Source organism: Aulonocara sp. 'chitande type north' Nkhata Bay, linkage group LG17 (assembly GCF_057382095.1).
Source record: "Aulonocara sp. 'chitande type north' Nkhata Bay isolate Kocher_YH1m ecotype deep benthic linkage group LG17, A_spYH_male_GT1.1, whole genome shotgun sequence".
Taxonomy (NCBI): domain Eukaryota; kingdom Metazoa; phylum Chordata; class Actinopteri; order Cichliformes; family Cichlidae; genus Aulonocara; species Aulonocara sp. 'chitande type north' Nkhata Bay.
The window spans coordinates 7,596,158-7,613,350 of NC_141360.1; the positions used below are offsets into that span (position 1 = coordinate 7,596,158).

The following is a 17,193-nucleotide window of genomic DNA, read 5'->3' on the forward strand; positions in this document are numbered from 1 at the left end:
ATATAAAACGTATTTTATACATATATGTAAAATGTGTAAAACAGATGATCCAAAAACAGTACTGTCCACAGGTGCTGTATGTCTACAGGAAGAAATGACAGCGTTTTTTGTCTAAATCACACTTTTTCTGTCTTCTTCTGGGGCTTCGTGTCTCTGTGATTGTGAATGTGTCAGATGTTATTTTGACTGTGCTCTTATTGAGGGAACAGAATGTTGTGTTCTCAGAATATTTTTACAAACGTGCATGAACAAAATAATTAATCAGTTGTTGTACTGCCACCCACTGGACAGCCAGTGGGTGGCAGTGACTGATGTTAAACTATAACATCAGTGTGTGATAGTTTATATAGTCAGAGACTATTATATTGTCATATTTAAATATATATATATTTTTGTTATTTTATAGTTTTTACACTGTGTATAATATTTATTTGTGTGTCAAATTCATAAGTTAAAATGTCTGTTGTAACAAACTCTTTGAAAAGCACATGTTTAAAAAAATGAAGTTCAGAAATCTTTTTTTCATGCCTAAAGATGAGTAAGAATACTTGAGTATGAGTACGAGAAAATCCTGATTGAGGTTGTCATAATTCATGCATGAAAGGGTTTACTGTAAAAAGTACAAATTTTAAACAAACTCTATTTCCAGCACTTCAAAAGGTACTGATCTGCTGCCATTTTGTATCATAGTCATGAGTTTTCACTATAGGACCTCTGACATTTTGGTTAGACAATTTGAAGATGTCAGCATAGACTTTGAGAGATGTGATGAGATTTCTTTCTTCTATTATATGACGTTTTACTGATTAAATAGTCCCTCAGTTAGCCATAATGTTAGAATAAAAAAATGAATGATTTATAATACAATGAACAGCATCTGAAAACCCATTCCACCATTGTTTCCTCATCGACTCATCCCGCTGTCATTCAAAGAAAAAAAGCAGGTTAAGCCCTGCATGGGTGAGCCATCTATCACAGGGACCATCTGAAAACCACTTTTTAATGTTCATTTATATCTGGACTAAATTGACACATACCAGGGATGTAAAACCCGTTTGACATCGTAGGTCCAGACACCGCGCACTTTGATCTCTAGTGGGCTGGACCAGTGAAATTTCCAATTTTTGTCGGCACAAAGAAGTTTAACTACGCATGTTATCTCGGCGATAAAGGAGCACAATTTCTGCAGTACATTTCAGTTTGTCAACATGATAAGGAAATCCTACACAACACAAAGTTTTGATTATATTCACAGAAAATATACTACTTTGTAAAAAAACTAAACAAAACAGAAATTTCTATAGTATACAATTAATAGCCATGAACAGTTCTGTCGTTAATTGTGTATCTATTACTTTAATTACTTTGGTGTAGTAAAGATGGCTATAGAGGAGGTCTTTATCAGTAAGAAAAACTGTAAAACCTGTTTTGAAAATACAGTTAAATGTCCAAAATTCATGTCTTCCTTCCTATTTTCCAAAGCCAACCAGTGAGCCGGATTAGAGTCTTTGCCAGGCTGATTCCGATTCTTATGTGTGATACCCCTGACATGTGCAATGAATCATTTGACCATGGGATAGACCACCCAGTATTTTTCTTAAAGTCTGATTGCACAGAAATCAACCCACTCTCTGTGGGGATAGTTAATGCTTCAGCAGCATGTAATCATGGTGGAGCAATGCAAGTGCCATAAAAGGGAACACTCACCATAATACTCAAAGCAGTTTTAGCTGTTCCTCAGATTTCTAGCTGTGTAGCAAAACTTCAGTCAGAGACTGTAAATGTGTTATTTGCAACAACATTGTCTGGGCTGCAACATTAGCCTTCATTTCAAAAGACAAACAGTGGGCAGCAGGTGTTTTTATGTCAGGTGAAAATGTGTGGCAACAAAAAATATGCATGTTTGTATGGTTAGCATGTCTGGGTGTGATACAACTGTACAGCTCAGTGTTCTGGAAAACGCTCCTTTTTTTATCTGTTCTTGCATCAGTGACAAACGCATTACTGCAGTCCCAACAAAACCGCTTTTGTGGAAAAGCCTTGGTTTGGATTAAAAGCAACGAGTGCGTTTTGGGTACATGGACTTGAAAGGGACCTTGAGCCGAATGTGCAGGATCACCGTGGAGATCAGATGTGTGATTATGATAGGTCTCCCTTTTCCTGGAGATAAAGGCTTGAATGGATGTCTGTCCTCTTTTTTTCTTGATTCTAAAAGAAACAGTTTGACATTTTGGGAAATTGTGTCTGCACAGTAGGGGCCTGTTAGCGATGAATAGGGGAATAGGCTCCCCCGCAACCCGAGTTATGTAAGTGATGGGATGGCTGTACGTATACTGTGCCAGCCTCTCTCTTCACATGTTGCCTCCTGTGAGATTCCTGACACCCCTCCCCCACCCATCACCTTCACTCAATACCAGGTTGAGATGCAAATGAGGAGACTTCACTCAGGCAAGTCTGCTGGACCAGACTGGGTCCAGCTAGTTTGTCCCTGGAGCGTTTCCTGTCTGCTGATGGATGGCTGCCCAGAGACTCCGAGGCTCAAGCTCAGAAGCTGCCAATGAGTTCATGTCAGCTGGAACTCAGAGGTTATTTATGTCTAAAATTCCTTCTGTTTTTACAATTGAGTAATCACCTCGGCGCCATGGTCATCGAGACAGAAAATCAGGTTAGTCGTGGAGGATCTCTCCTCTGCACTTCCATGTTATCAAATGTAATTGGTGCTTAGAGTTCTTGAGAAAGTGGTATCAAGTGTCACATTTTGTCTTACGATGGTCCTGTTGTGCTAATTACTGTTTCCACAGTTAAATTATGAGCCTAAATATGAGCCACAGTGTGTCATAAGTTGAACTGGAAGTTAGCACCAACCCTGAAACATTGCTGCTCCCTTCATCTTTCTGATGAGACCTAAACATCAGATAAATGATGATTTCTTTTTTCCTTAACACGATGATGCTGTTGTCTGAGGCAAAGAGGAGTATGAGGAGCAGCTGTACCCAAAACATTCCCTCCAAGTGGTTTGAGGCGACCCAGGGCCAGCTGGGAAGAGTGCTGCGGTAAGGACACTCATGCAATGATTGATTGATTGATTGATTGGTAATTTATTTCAACATGTGAACAATATACAAGTACATTTAGAAAAGAAATAAGAGAGAAAAAAATACTATACAAATTACATACAAAAAAACATTCTGATTAATTTACATGTTGAAAGGGAGTGGGAAGAAGTATACACTTATTTAATCCCACCCCTGTCCCATAAATTATCAGTGATGTAACACAACCACTGACATGCAGCCTCATACCTCCCATAAGTCACCTTACCATGACTAGTAAACTAAGGTTGATGCTGCATCAGTGTTAATTTACATATTTCATGATTACATTTTTTTTTTATATCTTACAGCAGTGACTGATTGTTATTACAGCCAAATTACTGTCAAAATTAAATTAGACTTTCTTCATCAAAGAGATCTTTGTGGAGGCGTCTCCTGCTGCTCCATCCGGAGCAAAAATGGAAAATCGTGATGCAAATTCATTTTATTCAATTTATTACCTAATGACCTAATGTCTTCTGCGTTTCAGTCATTTGGTTAGTTTAATGGGACTCCGCCTTCAGATGAAAACAGAGCAACCTTAACTCTTTGCCATGCTATCAAAGCTTTTCCCCTTTCATCTGTCACCCAGCAAACAAGTCCTTTCTACTTGTATCCACATCCTACACTTAAAGAATGAACTACAATCATTCTGCATCATACATGAGCAGATTTCCTTATAACCTTATGGAAGCCTGAGTATCGCTTGAGGAAGGATCTGTTTATATGTCCAGCTGTCGTCCTGTACTGGTGGACCACGACTCCAGTGTTATATGAAGCTTTTATTGTTTTCAGTCTTTCACTGTAAATATCTTTGTGTTACCAACACCCATGCTTAGTGATTGCAGTGTATGCTCCATTAACTGAATCTGGCTTTGGCTTTATTTACACAGCATGACAAAATCCATTTGTTGTATTTTCTAGTTCCCACGCACCGAGGCACCTACTCTACCAGAACACCATTCTGTATATATGTAGCTGTGTAACCTCACAGAAGAAGGCTTCAAAGATGGTTTTGGTTTAACCCTTCCACAGGTAATAGCCATGTTTCCTTCTGTTTATATGCCAACAGAAATTTCAGTCAAAGTCTTTGAAGCCAGATGTGGAACCCTACAGTCTTCCTGTTGTGATTAGGACTTTGCTGGATCTCACCCCAAATGTAATTTAATATATTCACAAATCCTGAATCCTGGTCTAATCAGCCTCAGTTTCTCCTCTTCGCCTCCTTTATCATCCCAAACCAGGTGGTTCTGTGGGCCTGTGCTGTAATTAAAAAAATGCAAATGGGGTAATCCTGTAAAACAAATCCTTCTGTCTCTGTTAATGAAGACCCCCTAACTGCTTTTTTGTGTAATGAAATATTTGTCTGTGAGTAAACCAGCATTGCTCTCTCCAAAGAGACATGCCAGTCAGACAGCCAGTCGGGATTAGCAGTTTCACGGACAGACTGGGCCACTTTTGGCTGAGCTGCAGTCTGAAAACGATCCAAGAGATAAATGTTTAAAAAAGAAAAAGAAAAACAATGTAAGTATGTCAAGCTGGAGTTGTGGTTGCAATTTGTTGTAATAGCTCCGAAATGCTGCCATATTTAAAGGCAGAAAACTATCTGTAACATATATTTAATTTTACCTGTTGAAAAATCAAACACTGACCATTAGAGACACAAAAGATCCAAACCCCAGCGACCAGAATTGAGTGAAAACAAATATTTGTTAAGTGTCCCATCCCATCAAAATGGACACAGCTACAGTTACATACAAACTTTCTTTCCTTGCTTTAATTGAAAAATGTTGTGGTTGGTGAAAGGGCTTGGGATAGGCTTGACAAAACCCAGATTAAATAGATTCAGAGTGATCCATCCCCTTAGGCTTCTTCTTTTGACAATGCATTGCCGATTCATTCCACACCTGTAACTACAGCTCGTGCAATCCAGTGCAACTGCTCCACAGTAGACACTGCATTTGTGGCCCTTTTGATATTTAGTCTTTATTGAACTCAAGCCAAGGAGAGCATTGGTGCCTCCTCTGGATTCAAAAAGAAGTTTGATTGTCTCGCAGGAAAATGACCATACTTCTCACTTGACCTACACTGTGACCTCAGTACATGCTTTTTTTATGAGTTCATGCTATCTCATTGGCAACATCATTATTGTTCATGTTGGAATTCATGGCCATTAAACCAACATTAAAGGAAAGGATGCCTGAGTCAGAGTCAGGCCATGTCCACACTAATACAGTTTTGTTTGAAGACACATCGTTTTCTCTCCGTTTTGGCCTCCCGTCCACGCTGAGACGGTGTTTTCGGTCAAGGAAAACGCAGCGTTTTGAAAACGCTCTCCAAAGCGGATAGATTTGAAAACACAGTTTTTGTGTCACATTGTGGCCATCGAACCGGAGCCTTGAAAACGATGACACATTTTAGTCATGTGATGCAGTCATGTGACCAATTAAACTAAGGTAGCGGAGGGCATTAAACAGCAGTTGTTTTCTTTGCTCTCAAATTTTTTCAGCCCTATTAAAGATTAATATCAGTGCGGTGGATTTCTAACATGCAACACTTCTGAGCTTCACTAAATGCTACAGGTTTGATGACTTCACAGTAGTAAACAGTGAGACACAAGGCTACCTCTATGCTACCCCTCCTAACCCAAAATATATTTGATCTGAAATACTTCAAGCCAATCCGTCAGTGATGCCTGTTCAGTGTCCCACTTTATGTTGGTGCAGGATACAAGTACTGTATATTGATATATCTATATATATATCTACACCTTAATGTAGAGTAGTGAATGTACAATGAATTGAAGGCCAATGCATTTTCAAAGCTGCCCTAAGGGATTGTGCAGATGTCCATCCTTGTGTGTGAAATGGAACAGTCCACCTCCTCCTACCTTACATCATTCAGTTTCCCATTTCATCCTCCCATGCCGTTTAAATCTAGACTATTTTCTATACACAAGAGTTGAACTGAAACTGCCAAAAACAAAGAAGAAAAACAAACAAACAAGAATGTATGCAAAACATTCTGATGCTTTCTGTACAATTCTCGGCCAGACCGCCATCTGCACCTACAGTAAACTGATGAACACCTTTTTCCTATTTACGAACCACTTCCTCAGACATTGCTTCTCTTCATTTTGAGTGACTGTTGCTCTTTTTGTACTTTGTCCATTTGTAAAATTGTTTTTAAATGTTTATACTTGATTTTCAGACTGCCTTTTTTGTACATTTAAATTTATAATCAAACAGTTTAAGCTTTCCCTATGGTGTCTTGAAGACCATATTGTTTAAAAGTCTGCAACTGTGTGCTAGCTTTATGATAAGAATTATCAGCCTATATTGATGGTTACAAATTATTGTGTGGGTGTGCATGTGCAATCTTTTATATAAAAAAAAAATTGATATTTTGTAATGTAATATTGGACTGACTTGCTTTGAAATGCCAGGAATTACAAACTCAGATTTATTGATTTGTGAGTAAATGATTATAGATACTCAACAAATACAGACATTTCCCATCACTTAAACCCAAACAGATCCTCAAAGTATAACTGATCAAACTATTGCATTCAATTTGCCTCAGAAACAACAACAACTAAGCTCAAACAACAACTAAGCTCAAACAACAAAAATGAGTAAATAAGATTTTCTATGCAAACTGGGCCTTTTTATCTTTAAAGAAACACCAGTTTTTGGGACAGTGCCCAGCTACATTATAATACACTTATTTTTCCTTTTTTTAAATGAAAATATAATTGGTACCAGGAGTTCTTTGCTATGGATATGAGCAGTTGCTCTAAGAAAAGGCTGGATAGAAAACATACAACTAAAACTATTGCTAAACAGCACACAGGATTCAGTGCCATGGTCCTAGAGTTTTGAGTTGTGTTTGAGTTTCAAATTTGTGTTCTGAAGATCTTCCTTAGCTTCTATTTTTATTATTTATTACCTGTTTTTACTGTTCATCTTATTTTGAATTTTTCCTCTGTCAAAAGAAAAGAAATCCAAAATATTGAAAGGAATCTATGCTCTTTATTTTGTTCTCATTTTTATGATGATGGGTATGTTGACAGTTGAGGTCAGGCAGGAGTCTCTGGTCTATTATGTTTGTGGACAACATTAAGAAACAGGTGAAAGACGGCCTGTAGCGGTGGAGGAGTGTTCTGGAGAGATGTTGTGTGAATGAGAGGGAGACAGATTTAACAGAGATGCTGCAGGAAGTAGAAGTAATATAGGTGGAGAAATTCAAATACCTGAGGTCAATGAGCCAAAGCAACATTTATGATGTTATTATCATTGTGTAACCACATCATTTCTTTAGGGATTAATACATTTTTCTGATTCTGATTATGTTTTGTTTTTGTCGTCCAGCCACTGATCAGCAACATCAACTCAGCAGAGAAAACTGCTGTTATATTATCAATGTCATCTCATCTGGTTTTATAGGTAAATATAAACTAGATGAGAACTTTAAAGCAATGTTAACAGTTTTTGATATTCACGCTGTTGTTATTTTAAATAAATATGTAGGCCAATAAGTACAAAATCCAGAGAGCTACACAACATGGGACGGTTCATTTACAAAGAAGTGGACAATTTTACAGAGCTTCATTAACTCTTCCAGTCACATATCCTGAAAAGGTTGAGTTAAATTGATTGTCCCCGGTGAATGGGAGGTGTCTGTTTACCTCGGAGATTGAGTGGCAGTCCACAGAGAAAAACGTTGGTCAGATCTGTCTTCATCTAATCCCAGCTAACTGAATTTTGTGTTTCTTCAGTGTTTGGCGGCATGATGTCGAGGATGTGCCGCTTCCCAACCACTGATGGGAACCACCTACGAGTGCTGGAGCAGATGGCTGAGAGTGTCCTGTCTCTAAACGTTCCCAGACAGCCTTAGATGTAAACTGGGATGGTTTGCATCAAAGAGTGAAGTTGCAGGAAGGACAGTGAGCACCTTCAAGTCAAGGGCCGTGGTCTTCAGCAAAGAAAGAGCAGAGTCCTGTCTGCAGGTCAGGGATGACTCGCTGCATCAAATGGAGAATTTTGGTACCTCAAGGTCTTATTATTGGCTTCCTGTTAAATCCAGAATTGAATTCAAAATCCTGCTCCTCACATACAAGGTCTTAAATAATCAGGCCCCATCTTATCTTAATGACCTTGTAGTACCATATCACCCTATTAGAGCACTTCGCTCTCGCTCTGCAGGCCTACTTGTTGTTCCTAGAGTATTTAAAAGTAGAATGGGAGGGAGAGCCTTCAGTTTTCAGGCCCCTCTTCTGTGGAACCAGCTTCCAGTTTGGATTCGGGAGACAGACACTATCTCTACTTTCAAGATTAGGCTTAAAACTTTCCTTTTTGCTAAAGCATATAGTTAGGGCTGGACCAGGTGATCCTGAATCCTCCCTTAGTTATGCTGCAATAGACGTAGGCTGCCGGGGGATTCCCATGATGCATTGAGTTTTTCCTTTCCAGTCACCTTTCTCACTCACTATGTATTAATAGACCTCTCTGCATTGAATCATATCTGTTATTAACCTCTGTCTCTCTTCCACAGCATGTCTTTTATCCTGTCTTCCTTCTCTGACCCCAACCGGTCGCAGCAGATGGCCGCCCCTCCCTGAGCCTGGTTCTGCCGGAGGTTTCTTCCTGTTAAAAGGGAGTTTTTCCTTCCCACTGTCGCCAAAGTGCTCATAGGGGGTCATATGATTGTTGGGTTTTTCTCTGTAGCGCCTTGAGGCGACTTTTGTTGTGATTTGGCGCTATATAAATAAAATTGAATTGAATTGAATTGAATTATTCACAAATGAAGGGAGAACAGAGCGGGAGGTTGACAGACAGATTGGGGCTCTGTTGTTTTGAAGTAAGAGTTAAGCATAAAAGTGAAGCTGTTGATTTATCTGTCAATCTACCTCCCCACCATCAACTATGGTCGTGAGCTTTAGATAGTGACAGAAAGAATGAGATGGCAGATATAAGTGACAAAATAACCCTTCTCTGAAGGGTAGGCAGCCTTTGCCTTTGTGATAGGATGAAGAGTTCAGTCATTGGGGAGGCATTTGGATTAGAGACACTGCTCCTTCACATCGAAAGGAGGCAGCTGATGTGATTCTGGCATGTGATTTGGATGCCTTCTGGACACCACCTGCATGAGGTGTTTTAGGCATGTCCTGGAGGTAGGAGGCCCCAGGGCAAACTGAGGGCTCGGTGGAGAGATTACATTTCACAGTTGGCTTGGAAATAATTCAGTTTTCCCCCAGATGAGCTGGAAGAGGTGGCTGGCAAAAGGGAGGTCTAAGTTTCTCTCCTTAGATTGACCAAACCCATGACTTTGAACGTGGATATATAGGACAGGGAGGATAAATAAAAGGATGTTACATTAAACCAGTGGTTTCCAAACCTTTTTTTTTTTTTTTTTTTTTGCTAGGCCCCTGTTTGTTTTACAAGAAAATCTTCGCAGCCCCCCGGCACAAACACATTCTCAAACCACACACAGCCATTTATTGTTTTCAAACTCCACTGCAGTTTCTTTCACACCTCAAACCTTTAAAAAACCAAAAGCAAACAAATAAAAGTAAACTACAATAAATTACAGGTTGGAACAAAATAAACTAATACCATCTTTATTTTAAGCGTAGTTGTTTCATTCCCCGTTTGTAAGAATAATTTTTCAAAACATGCCTCTCTGTGCAAAGTGGGTTTAAAAACATAAAACGTGATTTGGACAGGGGAAATGGGTTTTGGTTTAGACACAAATACATATGATTTTAAAAAAATCTTCTTGTGATCACACATACTTCTTTTTGTGCCTCTAAAACATCCTCGTTTGTCTTTCCAGAACAGACATATGATGTCGTAACTGTCGGAGCACTCTCACTGCCAGGGTTTCTAAAAATGGCGTTCTGAGGAAGCTCATCCAGAAGTTTGAGGAAGCAAAGAAACAGTAAGTTGAGAGTAAAGTCGGGCGTCACATTAGGGCTGGGCGATATGGCCTAAAATCCATATCGCTGTATAATTTGAAGCACGTGCGGTAATGATATATATCAGGAAATATTCTTTTCTTCTGTATAACATATTTTCCACACTATATGGCACACTTAATTAATTTTCTCAAAAATCGAAAGAGTGCCTATGTATGAATTCTGGTTGTGCTTACTGACCTCGAACCGATTTTGGCGTGCAGACATCTGTTAAAAAATGTTTTAGTACTACTTTGGTAAGCTGCACTGCTTGATGGATTGTCAGAGCATTACGGCTGCCGTAGTGAGGAGCTTCATGGAGTAATCTGGGTCCAAAACTCCGTGGGCTTCAGCTCCCAAAGTCGGATGAACACTGAGAGTTAAAAACGGTCTAAATTCTTTCATCTTTAATAAAATCATCAACCTTGCTGCTTTACCAGGTGTAACAATTAAGTTTAACATCCATGCATCAATGAAAACAGAATTTATTAAATTTAACGGAGTTACAAGTTAACAGGAAGTTAGCTTGCTAGTTTCCACCTAAACATTTCATACCATGTTCTGACTGAGAGATTTTTTAAACTAATTAAAACGTACAGCTCTGCTACCACTTCCAACATAAATGAAGACAGAAAAGTAAACAGCAGTGGCGTTTGCAGGGTTACTGAAGTTGGACTACCTGGTATATAATGTTGTGCTACGTGATTGCTAGCGACACAGGTTTGTTAGCATAACATTAGCACAGTGAAGCTGGAGGATGAACGCCAGCTTCACTTTTTTCCACTTGATAAAAGTTAACGTGAGGGATTCTGGTGGTTAGGGACAAATGCAATGGCATAGCGATGACCTCTGCTCCTGTTTTGGGTTTTTATATTTTGCTTTATTCGTCTTGTGATTTGTATTTAAACAGTCGTTTTTGGTCATCTTGTTTCTTCAATTTCTGCATTAATACTTCAGTTCCCATTTTATGGCTTCCTCTTAATTTTGCTTTTGTTACTTTTCCAATCAGCGTAAATGAGGAGGAATGGTGAGTCCTTGCACTGCTTTGCTTGTTTTCATTTGACTGAACTAACTTCATTAGAGTTATTTGATATTGTATTTTGCACTATCCTACTGTATATTACTGTAATAGTAGTATTCTTATTGTATATATGGTATATCTTATTCCTCTGTCTCTCTTGCTGCATTGAGTATGTGTATGACTAAAGAATTTCCCTCGGGATAAATAAAGTTCTTCTTATCTTATCCTTAAGATTTGTACAACAAAGTATTTTCAGTTTTAAGCTGGAAGAATGGGGTTTTGCACAGCTTATCATGTTAATGCAAGGAAAAAAGGGCACGTAGCGCATCGGTGATGTGTTCACTAATATAGAACTAAAATGTGTGTTACCTTAAAATGAGCAAATCCTTTGTCACAAAGTTGTATATGAATACTGCTCATTGTATAAATTCAGTCATTTTAAAGTCTATCAAAAACAAGTCAAATCCTGACAATATTAATGAGACGTTTCTAAAATTCTTCTACACAGATGGTCTGAATTTGTGAAGCGAGTGGTATCGCTCTCCGTCCCCGGCAGTCGGCTCCTCCTTGTTTTTTCTAAGCCACGATTAGGCTCGTTGAGAGCAGGCATGTGCATGCAGACAGTGTTTGTTTTTACATCTGGTGGGTAACGTCCCTCCCTATATTTTTGGAACAGTACCTCTGAAGCTTGATTTAGATTTCTGCAGGAAATTTACGTTCTAACTTCAGATGTAACACCTCTTAACACTAAACCGGTCCATTCCACACTGTTGTTTCCAGTTACAGCATATATTTCCTGCTGAAGCATATTTCAGGCATAAGACAGAAACATTACAAAAATATACACCTGCAGGCCACTCTATTGTCTTTATTTGACTAAATGCACTAAATTGCTGCCACAAGCTTTTGAACACATGTACCTAATAAAGTGGCTGGTGAGTGTAAGAGTATCCTCAGTCCCAGCTTGGATAAAGACGTGTCTGTGTGTCTTTGTTCCCTGCAGTAGTGCCCTCTCCAGCTCAGTCATCATCCACATACCCCAGGACACTGTCTGAGCCAAAGAGATCATCGCCCACGTCAACACGCAGAAGACTCAGGTCAGCTATTATGCAGAGGCTATCTCAAGCTGCCAAAGACCAATCGCTCGCCAGTCTGGCTGACAAGGTACTAAAAGTGTTTGACGTTACGTGGGGACGCTTCATATTTCATTCATACCCTCTTCCTTTCAGACCCGTCAGCTGGTGACAGTGTGCGGCTGCAAGCTGCTAGCTTCAGCTATTTAGGCCCTGAACGCAGTACGGGGCGAGTACATCGCAACCAAAGCTTCTCCTTCCGCTGAGTCTGAACAAGTAGTGCTCCGCAATGACCAGGATACGCTGAGAGCAAAGTACAGCGGTCACAACAGCCAGTCGTCACTGCACGTGGACTGGCACGAAGAGGAGTGGGTGAGTTGATCAGCAGTTATTGGCTGTTTTCTGATTCCAGATTTTTTATTTCTTTAGCATGAGAACAGACAAGCTTAGTTTCTTGGCACACATTGTGGATACAGCTTAATATCTTAACTAGACTCTGAACTCTGTTTTTCTTTTCTTGTTGCTTCTTCTTCTTCTTGAGTCATCCCTCTCATGTTGATTTCCAGCTCAGGTCACTCCTTACTTTTAAGAAGTTGGAGGATTCGTGAGCAGATTTTTCCTTCACCATATCAGCCGACTTTATTCTAGAGAAAATACTCTTAAATGACTCTTCTTTAAAAAGTGTTCAGTGTTTTATGTCTGGTCCGTGTGTCATCTTTGTCTTTACAATGTTGCAGCAATACTGTAGTAATGATATGATATGATATACCTTTATTAGTCCCACAAGGGGAAATTTAATTGTTGGTTTAGTGTAAGCTCAGCTTTTTAACTAATGTAAGAAGTGTTATGACTGACTCGTTTTTAATACCTAAATCTGGCCTCAGTGCACAAACCTAAATGAATCGGTACATATGAAAGCGCCCAAGTCACAAGCTGTGTTCAAGGACATGGATAAAACAAAAAGGTTCAAATTTGTGCACAAAAACCCCACAAATCAGTGTCACTGTTTTAAAATCTGCTGCGAGACCGCTCTAAATGTCAGCTTTTTCTTTACGTAAAGACTGGGGTCTGTAACATATCAGCTCGTTTCTTATTTATTAAAGAACATGCCTGACACCAGGCTTTTGAGTTAACGGCTCCATTAGATCTCTGCAAGTATTTTTAAGTATTTTTAGGTTCTTTCCAGCAGGATTTGTGGCTAGTTCTGGAGCTTGACCCTAAAAGATTTCAGTGTGTCGGTGCTTCTGCTTTCCCTGTTGTCCTTCTGTTCAGTCTTTTTTTCTGTTTCTGTCAAATTTAAAAACAACTGCACTCTGAAATACACACTCTTTGCAAGATGTTGTCTAAACTAGTGGTTGGAAGGCATATTTGTGTTTGGTCTCTGATGGTTTATTTACACTTTTTGCAGGCCACGCCCACGGACTACAGAGCCACGATGAGCAACAAAGCCAAGAAGTCTATGGACTTCCTGCTGATGCAGGACACCGCCCCGACGATAGCCACGGACGTGTCACTGCAGTACCGCCTCGACATCGTCTTCTGCCAAACGGTCACCTACACATATTTTAATTATTGAATGTCTGAGCTGATGCGTTTATCCTGCAGTGACTCAGAGTGAAGGAGAAGGCCAAGAAGAAGTGTAAATATCATAAAAGCAAGGAGTTCAGAGCTCTACGACTTAGTGTCTTTATGGTATTTATGTGTGTAATGGAGACCAGGGGTTCCATTACCCTTACTTGTATTTTTATTAATTGACTGACTGATTTGTATTTAAAAACCATAATGAAGAAAAACACACACTGGTTGATTGTGATCTTTATTAGGTTTTTTGGGTTGTTATTTAAGTGACTCGTGAAAGGTGAAGAGACAGGGGGACTGGCCATCCTACCTGTGTCAGGAAAAGAACCCGTGTTAGAGCTGTTCACATTTAAACATTTGTCTGTAACCTAAATTAGTTGTATATGTAAAAAGAGAAGTGTTAACAGTACTCACTTTGTAAAGAGTAAAAGCAGCTCAATCACCTGCTTATGAGCTCCTGGAGCAAACCAATGTGCCAGGCTAGGGGAGTGTGTGTTGGAGTGATTTTGTTAAAAGTTGTCATTATTGTGCTTGGACCTTGTCTTGAACTGTATGTTCAGATATTTTTCTGTTCCTCCCCCACATGTAGGATGTTGGGGATGTTACTAGCTATAGTTTTCAACTGCAGGCACAATCTATGTAAGATTCTGGTTTCCTTATTTGGTAAGGAATGTTCACTTCCTGCCCTTTACAGTATGGGCTCACCATGTAAATGGTGGACTGTTAAAGAGGTTAAGCCATATACGAGGTTGAGGGGAGATACCCTTTTATGACTAGAGATGCGGTTAAAACGTTTGTAACCAGGAAGTCACGTATACAGACACACATACACTCTCTCTCTCTCACACACACACACACACACACACACACACACACACACACACACACACACACACAGTGCCTTAGCTTTTACCACACAACATATGGGGTTTACAATGGGCGGTTGTGTAACTGTTTTCATTCAATAAAAGGCTGGAGTTGGAGTTGTCTGAGTTTGGGTGTAGAGCTTGCAACTCTGAGAATCTGACCAGGCTTCCCCTGCACAAGTAAAAACCAATCGAACTCTGATTGTCTTACTTTGTTCTGAGTCAGCGAGGGCTGAAACCTAACTGTGTGGTTAAGGTGTTTTAATGCAGCAGTCCCCAACCGCCGGGCCACGGACCGTCGTTTGGTCGAGAGATGAGGCTCGGGTGTGAAATGTATGGTTTTCAGAGTTTTTATCGTTATTTTGTTATCGTTTTTATCGTTAACTCTGTTTTCCTGGGTCTTTCACGTGTGTTATGAATAAATCTTCTTTTTTTCCGGTACCGGTACTAGTTTTATTTTGTTGTATTTATCTGTGACACCTTAAAGGCCGGTCCATGAAAATATTGTCGGGCATAAACCGGTCCGTGGCGCAAAAAAGGTTGGGGACCGCTGTTTTAATGTATATAGAAGAGACTGAAGTTTATATGTTATGGAATTATTTATAGGACTTGTTCCAAATCTTCATATGTCTATGATGTGCTATATCGTGTTGGTTATATTGTAGTGGTTTTCTTATGGGGAGGGTTTTGTTTTCCTTTGGTTTGCTGACCCCCAGACTTGGTCTATTCCAGATGCTCACCTGAATCAGGTAGAGTATAACAGGAAGCCATTTGCTTTTCAGAAGGGTTGGATTCTTTGCTGTATCACCATGTGTTCTCATTAATAAAGTACATTTTACTCCAGTCTCCTGCTATTTTAGTGGAAGTGACCCATGACCGTCGGCCAAAACTGACAATATGACTATTAAAAGTCTGAGTAATACTGTAATTTTCTGCTGCAACATCCCATTTGGCCTCCCGTCATATTTCTTTTCAAGATTTTCTTATTTAATCACTAGTGTACATATATTTATATTTATAGATACATATATATTTAGTCATCTTTTCTCTTTTACCACGTCTCTCTAATATTTTGCTCTTTACTATTTTTCTATTTTTTATTTTATTATATTTCTACTGTACCATGCTGCTGAGTGACTGCTGCTCGTCAAACACATTTCATTGCAATGTTGACCCTGTGCTAACTTGCATATGACAAATAAAACTGAAAACAGTAAAGGCAAAGGGAACACATCAAGTAAGGATTTCACACTCCCACTCACAACGGCACTTTCAAAGCATAAAGCCAAATATTTCAAAATTTCATTTTGAGGCATTTTAAAAATGAATGTGTTTGAGTTTCATTGCTCCAAAGCAATGTTTTCATATAAGCAAGACAACAACCAGTTTGCAACCATGTAAGTACAGTCCTCTATTGTAAACAGACGTGTTGGCAATCTGTCTGCGTTTATAAATTAGACAACAGTTATTTGCAGATCTTCATCAATCTGCCTGAGAGTGATTGCAGTCGGTCTGAGTTGGACTGCAACTGTTTTGAGTCAGGTTGCCTCCAAGGAGGCAGTTTATTATTTTCCTTTCCTAGTTGGAGAGATGGCTGTTGTTTTGTTTTTACTGTAGTGTGCTGGGCCATTAATGGCTCAGGGGCTGCAGCGTATCCGCGCCAACACCTAAGGCCAACGTGGAATCACCGGTCAGACTAACATAAAGAAAAAATCTGTTAAATTACACATTTGTATTCATTAAGTCACAGACAATGAAAACAAGCAGAAATCAAGATGTAATATTTTTATAATTTTATTGATGTTAAATTAAAGTCCCAGCTTAGTTATGTTGTCAGTGCAAGTCACTTCAATCTGTATAGCACCAAAGGAAACAATGGTGTTTTCAAGGTGCTTCACACTGTAAGGTAACAACTTACAGTATTAAAAAGAAAACCCCAAAAGAACAAACCCCTCTGAGCAAGCACGAGGCGACAGTGGGAAGGAAAAACTCCCTTTTAAGAGGAAGAAACCTTCGACAGAACCAGGCTCAGGGCGGGGTGGCCATCTGCCGCGACCATTCCTGGGGATTTCAAAAATGACTTGATCTGATCTAAATGTAAAACTAGCTAATTTAAAGTGTCCAGTGAGTTTTAGAAAATATCTTGCTGTTGATATCACGATGTCACTATAAAGGGGAAACTTTGTTTCCTCCCTTAAACCTCCCAAAAAATGCACGCACCGATGAGAAGCACTTAGATATGCAACTTGGTTCTGTGAATATCTTTCTTTTGAAAGTTTTAACAATATCTTCATCAAGATCTTGGACGTTTAATTGCCAGAATGTCACAATAACCGCTGCATGCTTCCATCTTTTACAGAGGGATTTGAAAACCCTCTCGCTGAGTTTCTTGAACTTCTCTGGGGGGATTTTGTCGTATTCTTCCCTGATTTCAGTCCAGATTTTCATGGTAAGCCGGTTGGAGATAGCTTCAGCATTTTCAATGCTGAAGACTGTGCCTGATTTTTTTGCAACCTGGGAAATCAGTCCTTCCACAAAGCTTTCCACTGAAAGTCTGCATCTTTCTTTCTTTTCATATGATTCCAGTCTATCGATAATTGTTACTGCC

At 39.5% G+C, this 17,193-nt stretch overlaps 1 long non-coding RNA gene across 2 annotated transcripts; it reads left to right on the plus strand.

Moving 5' to 3' along the window:
• The first annotated feature begins 2,482 nt into the window (after nucleotides 1-2,482).
• Nucleotides 2,483-15,428, plus strand: LOC147309593 (uncharacterized). Of its 2 annotated transcripts, XR_015125612.1 has the most exons (7): nucleotides 2,483-3,053; nucleotides 4,017-4,127; nucleotides 7,870-8,100; nucleotides 8,646-10,031; nucleotides 12,072-12,232; nucleotides 12,298-12,513; nucleotides 13,550-15,428. It is a non-coding gene; the product is annotated as an uncharacterized LOC147309593 (long non-coding RNA). The 2 variants fall into 2 exon arrangements; XR_015125613.1 differs by lacking the exons at nucleotides 2,483-3,053; nucleotides 4,017-4,127; nucleotides 7,870-8,100; nucleotides 8,646-10,031 and adding an exon at nucleotides 10,256-11,710.
• The last annotated feature ends 1,765 nt before the right edge of the window (nucleotides 15,429-17,193 follow it).